Source organism: Canis lupus, chromosome 8 (genome assembly GCF_003254725.2).
Source record: "Canis lupus dingo isolate Sandy chromosome 8, ASM325472v2, whole genome shotgun sequence".
NCBI lineage: Eukaryota > Metazoa > Chordata > Mammalia > Carnivora > Canidae > Canis > Canis lupus.
Genome location: NC_064250.1, coordinates 55,537,607 through 55,546,781, shown reverse-complemented (window position 1 = coordinate 55,546,781; position 9,175 = coordinate 55,537,607).

Below are 9,175 nucleotides of genomic sequence, written 5' to 3'. Positions count from 1 at the left end.
GAAAGGCAATACTTTCTCATTCATGAAAACCGAAAGAAGAAACAATGTTACATTTAAGTTAATTCTCTGAAAGTAAATTCCAAAAAGTTAAAATATTTACTACCATTCTTACTTTATTTTTTGTATCTCTATGCATCTTATATCATATTCAAAAAGTCAGATTTTTAGACAGGCTAAGGGCATAGATTTTGTAGGAGCACTATAGGCTTTAAAACTATGGCACTGATACACGACTTCACAAATTCTCTGAACCTCAGATCTCTCTATTGTGATATGTAGGAAACAATAATACAAACACGAAGTTTGCATTAAGTAATATGCAAAAGAGTTTAGAGTTTAGAGCAATATCAGATCCAAAAAAAATCAACAATATTAGCTATTGTTTACTCCCTTAGTCCTAGCTAATATAATCTCATGCTGGTACTAAGATTTTGGTAGAATTTTTTACCTCATTTTATAGATGAATTAAGGTGTACACAGTTTAACTAACTTGTCCATGGTCACTTGACCAGTAATTTTTAGCTTCAATGATTCAAATGTAAGAATTTCAATTGTAGAATGTCATCTTCCAATTTAGTGAAATAATGAATTGTCTACTGATATAGTGTCACAGTCCAAACAAATAATAGAATAAAATTTTAAACAGCTTTAAAAAAGGTTAATAGTGAAAGTGACTTAATTTTGAACTCAAAGAACAGTGAAGAATTCTCAAGGAAGACAAGGTAAGAACATGTTCTTATAAGAGAGAACTTAGGCCTTCAAGATGATAAGTATCATTCATTGAGGTAACACTAAATAATTCACAAAGACAGTGACAAAGAAAAGTCAGTGGAATCTACAGACTGAGGATGTTGGAGTAATGGAGGCTAGGTTATAGAAAGTCTTATAAGCCATATGTATTTAAAGGTAAGGACTCTCCCCACACTGTAATTGCAATTTAATCACAAATTTTAGCTTGTAGATTTTTTGTTTCACATTTCTTAGACCTTGTGGCTCAATGGAAGGTCTTTGAAGGTTAGACCATACTCCTTTCTATATCTTTTATAAATTTACATCTGTATCATTTTTTCACTTACTGATTTTTGATTGTTGACTCTGTCAAAAATCAAACCCAACAGGCTCAAAATGTAGTCACTTACCCTAAGATCTATGTCACCAAATTGAGACTTATAGTTCAGCGTCCCAGAAATGGAATCTTAAATAATCAGGAATCACCTGATCAGCACTAGTTACGTAATCTGCCTGAGAGACGCCTGCCATCCCCTACATGAAAGTAATCTTGCAATAAAAAACCCTGCTTTTGTCTATTATAACTTCTTTGTTTCTGCTCTCTTCTGTCTACAAAAGTCTTTCATTTCCTACAGCTCTTTGGAACTCCTTTTTGCCTTGTATATTGGGTGCTACCCAATTTGAATTAATTCTTCCTCAAACTCTTAAAATTTTCAATATCCCTCAATTTATCTTTGAACAGTTCTAGTGTCAGAAAAGGAGCCGCCCCCCAAAAAAAAATAAAAAAAAAATTTTAAAAAAGGAGCCCAAAGGAGACCCTAATGGCTGCTAGCCAGGAGCAACAAGCAACCAGCCCCTTGGGCTCACTGCTTTTTCTCTGCCTCTGGAGGTGGTAGGTAAGTACCCTCTCAGATTCTAGCTCCATAATTTTTTCATTATGAACTTTCGGAATTTATTTGAGCATTTTTTTTTTTTCCAGACTAAGTTCAGAAAGATGGAATTGGACTAGGGTCCTACTTAAAAACCAGACTTGATCTGGTCAGACTTAGTCCAACTTGAAACCAGACTGATCCAACTTAAACTGGACTGGGTCTAGTGCAAGGTATCAAGTGAATAAAATTTTGTTTTGCACCTAAACAAGTAAGTTAATCTCATTAGCGAGAATCTTGAATTACAGTAGCCACAGTGGAGAATTAACCTAGGTAAGTTTGCTCATTTATGAGATGCCCTAGAGAAAAAGGGATTTCAGCCAAACTCTCACCATAAGTGATAAAGGGAAAACTTTTTTTCTCCTCTTCAATTTCTGGTGACCAGCAAGAGACCCAATAGCACACCCCACTCCCTCCAGAACCTACAGATGGAATCCTAGGAAAAGTGCTAGAAGCTGGCAATGAGTGAGAATTCTTATCAAAATCAGTACTCCTAGATCTCCATCTGTGGTGCCTTGTTGAGAAAGGAAGGGAAAATATTACATTGTCCTTTCCTTTCCTAATTCAGATTGGCAGACAAAAAACATCTGTAACAATTAGATCTTTGAACTTAATTTTGTGTTTGGGTTTGCAATGGTTGTTGAGACTTCTCTCAGGGACAGCTATTGCCTTCATGTTTGCTCATTATGTGTCCTGAGAACTTGGCTTGGCAAATATCAGGTCAGAATCCCCCAAAATATGACTAGACAAAAACATGGGTTTCACACCATTTGCAGCTTGATATGGATGGACAGATATGTGGGTTGCACTCCATTTGCAGCTAGGGTACTAGTGATTGTTCTTGCAGGAGTCTTGGCTAAATCATTCTTTTTTTTTCTTTCTTTTTTTTTTTTTTTGTTGTTGTCTTTAGGAATGGCTCTGGATCTTGGGATAGTAGCATCTTTTTTCACTCTCTTTGGGGATGCTTGGTACATCCCTGAAGTTGTTTGACACCACCAGGAATTTTTCACTGTTTGTCTCAGTTGAAACCTGACAAGATAAGTAGCTGTAAGTAGCTGTATTGTTAGGAGTTAGCCAAATCAGAAGCTGATATTTAGAGCCTGATAGGAAGTTTTTATAAGGCCTTATCCGTAAGCTAAAATGAAACTATGTACCCAAAAGGAAAAAAATATTCTAAAGGCTTTATGGAAGGACTTACTAAAACATTCCAAAGATATGCAGCTCTAACTCTAGAACATAGAACTCTCTTGATTTCTATCTTAGCTGAAGATCTTTTTCCTGATATAAAGAAATAAATTGAAGTTAATGTAGTTAGATGGGTGGGTCATTCTCCAAAGGTTTCTAACCAAAATCTTCAAGGAATTAAAAATAACCTTACTTGTCTTACAAGTTAAATTTTTAAGAGAATGAAAATGCAGCTCTAGAAATAGTTCAAAGCCTACCTATCCTTTTCACCAATCCCCAAACCTCCCCTGTCCATGTCAAAGGCTTGCAGATAGTACGCAAGATCTGGACTTAGGGAACAAAAGTCCTTCTTGGTGGAATTTACATTATTTCTCTGTGCCTTTTGAAATGTCAGTATTCTCCCTGGTTTTCGCTAGGAACCAAGGCAATTCTTAACAGAAGGAGATAGGAATAAAAGAAAGTGAGTATGAAAAATAGGCCCATGAAAAATCTTAAGGTCCCTTTCACAATTATTGTTAAAAAGTTATCTGAGCAGGTAATCTTAACTCACTCCATCTCCCAGAACTATAATTCGGATCTACCTGGTCTTTTATGACTAGTAAGTTTTGCATTTTCCTACCTGTCTCATGGTTAAATTGTTTTAGACAAAAGCCATAGATCTCTTTACATCTGTGTGTAGTTTATATCTATGTAGGGATGCCATGGATGTGTGATTTTTTTTTCTACCTCTGGATGGTAAGGTCAAAATTAATTAGGGGATCCCTGGGTGGCCTGGGATCCCTGGGTGGCGCAGCGGTTTGGCGCCTGCCTTTGGCCCAGGGCACGATCCTGGAGACCCGGGATCGAATCCCACGTCGGGCTCCCGGTGCATGGAGCCTGCTTTCTCCCTCTGCCTATGTCTCTGCCTCTCTCTCTCTGTGACTATCATAAATAATAAATTTAAAAAAAAATTTAAAAAAATTAATTAGTAAGGAGCTCTATTTAATTAGCTTAAAGACAAACAAGTTTTATATAAATCAAGTCTATTCCCAGAAATGTAGAAACAAACCCAAATGTTTTTCAATTTAACATGATCTAAGAGAATCTTCGGTAAATAAAACGTAGCTAAAGTTTGTTGGCTTAGTTAAATCATGTATGTCTTTAGAGTTATCAGCATTAAATATATTGCTTATGTTCTACCTTGGTTTACTAAAAGTCAAATATCTCTGTTACAGAATTTGTCAGCAAGAAAAAAAAAATACTTATGTTTGATGGCTCCTAGAATTGTCGTAATTATTAAGAACAAGTAAGTTAAATAGATGAAAGTAAGATTTTTTTTTTTAAATAAACCTTCCAACAGCAATTGTGCTGTATGGTACGTCTACTTAAAAATAGTTTCCAAAAAATCTTTTTGGCAATTTGATACCTTCAAATTATGCTGATATAAATTAAATGATCTGGATATTCATCAAATATCCAAATAAAATCCTGAGACATTAACCACTAACAGAGGTTTAGCCACCTTTGGCTTCCTCTTACAGAAGAACCAAAGATACTTGGGTCTATTAGTAAATGTGTTTTGCTTTTGGAAAATTACTGTGAGGAAGTATATACTTCTAAAAATTATGAAACATAAATATAAATAAGTCGATCCATGGAAGGCTAGTGTATCAGAGTCCATAGGTGCTTATTTCTCAGTTTTCATAAGCAATTAAGAATTCTAAGAGTTAAGAATTCTAATATCTGTAACTAAGACTGCTTAAAATAATAAGGGTGAAAGGAAACAACTGTGTATGAAAAGCAGGTAAGGAAAGGGAAATGGTTTCAGAATGAGAAAGATGAAAAACATAAAAGTCCTTTTGCACAGCCTTTCCGAGCTCCTTTCTGCCCGCTAGATTGGATGCTCCCCAACTTGAATTCTTTCTTGCTCAAATAAATTCAAATGTTCAATATGCTTTAGTGTATCTTTTAACAATTCTCTTTCCCTTTGGATCTGTTTCTTTCTCTCTTCCAACCACTGTATGAAGACTTTTATGTGTTTTACCTATGTTATTTTTTAAATACTTTCCTCTGGAACAAGGATTATGATATTAACTCTACACATGGGGAAATCAGAGTGAAGGGAAGTTTGTATAACTTGCATGATCTCATACAACTGGGAAGTCAATGAACAGGTATTTGAATGCAGGCGTTTGCCTTTCTAGTTGCGTACTGCCATGTGATTGAAGAGTAAAAGGCAAACAGCTCGTCAGTAAATATTTAGTCACTTTCTAATAATCTTTCTCTAGTTAAAAAAAAAAAAAGCCTGTGCAATAAAAATCAAAGATTCTTTTTTTTTAATTGATAAAGTTGAATGTTAGGATGCATTAAATTAACTCAGAGATCCTAACTGAAAAAAGTTAAGTTAGAGAGCAGTCGATGAAAAAAAATGCATATATTTGGGTATATTCGTATATTATACATTTAAAAGAAACAGTGTAGTACAATAGCTAAAAGCATATTTTTGAGCTAGGCTACCTTGGTTCACATTAAGTCAGCATTTATTGGCTCTGTTACCAGGGAAAGCTAACATTTCTTGCCTGAGTGTCTTCTGTATAAATGGGGTTTATAATAGTACCCACCTAATAGACCTTTTCTAAGGATTAATTGAGCATTCAGAACAGAGTTTGGTTTACAAACAGGACTATAAAAGTCTTTGAGATGATGAAAATGATGGTGGTGGTGGTGGTGGTGGAATTCACACGTATTCTGAATCATCTAACTTGTTATGCATGTGTTTTAGCCAATATTGTTCCAATTTTCATCCTAGGAAAATGGATATAATGAGTTTCTATGAGACCATACCAAGGATTATTAGCCATGAACTGATGTGGTACACATTGTTTTGAGAATAGGGAAGGATACTCCTTAGAGGAGAGAATGGAATGGGAGAGAGGAGATAAAACAGACAATCAAAGTTCCAGATTAATCATGATTTGACAGGTATTAGCTAATACAACAAATTGGGAGCACAATTAAAGCCACCACAACTACAGAAGTGTTGACCTTCTGCAAGGTGAATACAAATATAAATATTTTTGCCTCACAAGGGGCCAGTGTTCTCCCAGCATCTCCAAGCTTGAGATCATGCCACAGAATAACACATTTTCTCATACTCTGGTTTTGTAGTTCAAAAAATTCCTTGGTCCCACTTCTCTTCAGCCTATGCCTATCCCCATCCTGATTTGTATCCCATTGTTTCCCTGGCTGGACTGCTCCACATTTTGGGTTTCTTCCTGGTCTTTACATGGCAGCATGTAAAAACATGTCTCTTATGATTGTCCCTCTTTTTCACACTTTGTGATCGTGAATAAGAGGCAGGCTGGCACACTGCCAGCATTCACCCACTCCAAATCACATGACACCAGAGTTGGGATCTGATTTTCTTTTTGATCTCATCAATCTGGGATGGGAAGAAGACTGCAGAGTTATTGAGGGGAAAACATCAAAATGACAAACTTTGGATTATTTCATATGATATAGCATTACTATCAGAAGAGTCCACAAATCAAAAGAACATAGCTAAGTGAATTATTAAAAAATAAAATGAAGATACATTTTAAAACAAGCAAGGTCAAGAAATGAACATCACTGAGACTGTCATGCCATCCATATGTTTGCTTCTCCTGAGAAACATGCTTCCTCTATTTATTTCATTAATTCCATTATTTTTAATTTAAATCATTGTTTTTTTTTACAATGAACGTGATAAGTAGAGATGTAAATATTCTTTTTTATTTTGTATATATATATATATATATATTTATGACTTCATATACAATGTTTATACAAAAACATTATATATGGCTATATATATAATATAGCTAGCTTTTATTTTAACTTCACCCGGGTAGAGTAACATACTCTTGTTTCATTTCCAGCATATTTCTATTTTGGTAAGTACTTAAAAGGCCCTATGTAGTGGGAGTGGTGACAACATTGACTCCACCTTTAGTTCTCCAGTTGTTCATGCCCATACCATGACCTCCATTGTGGCTACATGGTCCTGGCTCCATGGAGGTTAATGCATGCCTTGACTGGAAGGCAGGAAGGCTTGTTCTGATGTTCCCTACAGTGGCACACAGAATGCCCAATTGTAGATAACCAGTAGAGGAGATCCATGAACACAAGGCTCCACTTTAGATAACTAGTAAAGATGACTAGCACACAGAAGGTACCACCTCAAGCATTTTAAAGAAAGTTGTGTACAAAAATGCACTTCAACCCTACATACTTAAGAATTTATTATATTTTTCTAAAGTTTAAAATGTTTCATTGCCTTTATATTTTTTCTTATCAATTAATTTGTAAAAAATGTTTTTAAGATTGTTTTTATATGTTTTGGATATATACAGACACAAATATAGATGTAGATATAGAGTAAAAGATATTATTTATTTTATGCTATTACTTTCTTTTAATTTATCCCCCACATTTTATCTTTAATATTTTAAACATAGATAAAATTCAAAGTAAGTGCATAGTAATATTCCATATGTATTCCAACTTAAATTCTATAATTGTTAGCATTTTGTCATATATTTGTTTTATTGCACACAAACCCTTCTCTGTACCACTATTAATATGTCTTATTAAGTTTCAGACAACTACATGCTTCACTCCAAAATGCCTCAGCATTCATATTATTAACTAGAATTTAATATTTGTTTACAGTGAAATGCATAATAAAACAAACAAAATTAATTAATGTTTATCCTAATAAATACCACAATTTACTTATCCATTTTTATGTTGGTGGATATTTGGGTTGTTTCTAGGTTAGAGTTATTATAAGTAAGCTATTATAAAGATTACTCTATGTATCACTTTGTGAACATCTCTATTAATTTCTCTTGGGTAAGTTCCTGGAATTGGAATCACTGGTTTAGAATATATTATGTTAAACTTTATTTTTTAAAATTAGGAGTGTTGTATAAACCTAAATATTTATATCTTTCTATCTCTTTCTCCTGCATAAGCACATGCATAAATGTATACCACACACACACATACAGATTTATAATGAACTGCTATTAGCAGTACTCTCAAATGGAATGCTGTAATCCATCACAATTTTTTTTCTTTCCTGGAACACAGTACCATTTCCACTCTCTGCAAAACACTAAATTTTACTTTAGGTCCCCTATTATCATGTTTTATACCCTGATCCTATGTTTTCCCCCAGAGTAGAATAACACTGCTTTTTGAAAATGAAACTTCTCTATTTGATATTTGTACATTTCTTAGAAATATGATGCTTTGATCTTTCATCATTTAAACATATTGATTTTTCTAATGATTTCCTGTCATCTCCCATCTTAGTTTCTAAACTACTCCTTCCTCCCCTATGACTTTCATTCTTATAGTGATTAATATATCCATTTTCAAAGATATGGAGAAAAGAACTCTTCTCAGTAGGTTTATTTTCCTTCAACATTGAGTGTATTATTACCATACATTGACTGTTTCAGAGAGAGTACCACACATGCATATTTAAATATATATATATATATATATATATATATATATATATATAAATGTTTTTAAATGTATATATGACTGCATTCAAAAGCATTCGAGAGAGCTTAGACAAATAAATATAATGTTATCAGCAGTCTGGCTTTTAATTTGCTAATAACTGCTGGAAATTAAAGCAGAAGTTGTACATAGAGAAACATAACTAGTTAACAACAACAAAGAAGTTTCTATTCATTTATCTAAAAAGACAGCTTTATTTGTGGTACAAGTGTTTGCCGTGCAGATATTTATTATTATTGGATGAAGTTCCAGAGATCCCACTTCAGATCCTGAAGGTAAGAAGATGATATTCTTATTCAGTTATCAACAGCTTTCAACCAGACTTGACATTGTTCTAAGGAGAATTAGCTCATGTGTGGGCAACAGAGAGATTTACATGTAGAGTTGATCGTTTTCTTATAAAATACATTAGAATCTTGTCAATTACATGGACAAACCCTCAATTTTCCAATAGTCACCAAATAAGAAATCTAGCATGAAAATTTCCTGAAGCATAAGCAACTGAAGCCCTTATTATCTCACAGATGTCAGTATAGGTCCTCTTTTAGTCTAAGGGCGTCTTAACGAACTTGCTGGGAAGTTATAGCAGTCACAATCACCACCAAACAAGTGACTGCCTTGACATTGGGAAGGAGTACATGAGAATGTTAAATACTACTGCTTCAAGATAGAGTTTTTACATGGGTGCCTGGGTGACTCAGTCAGTTAAGCATTGTCCTTTGGCTCAGGGTCCTGGGATTGAGCCCCATACCAGGCTACCTGCTTAGTGGGGAGCT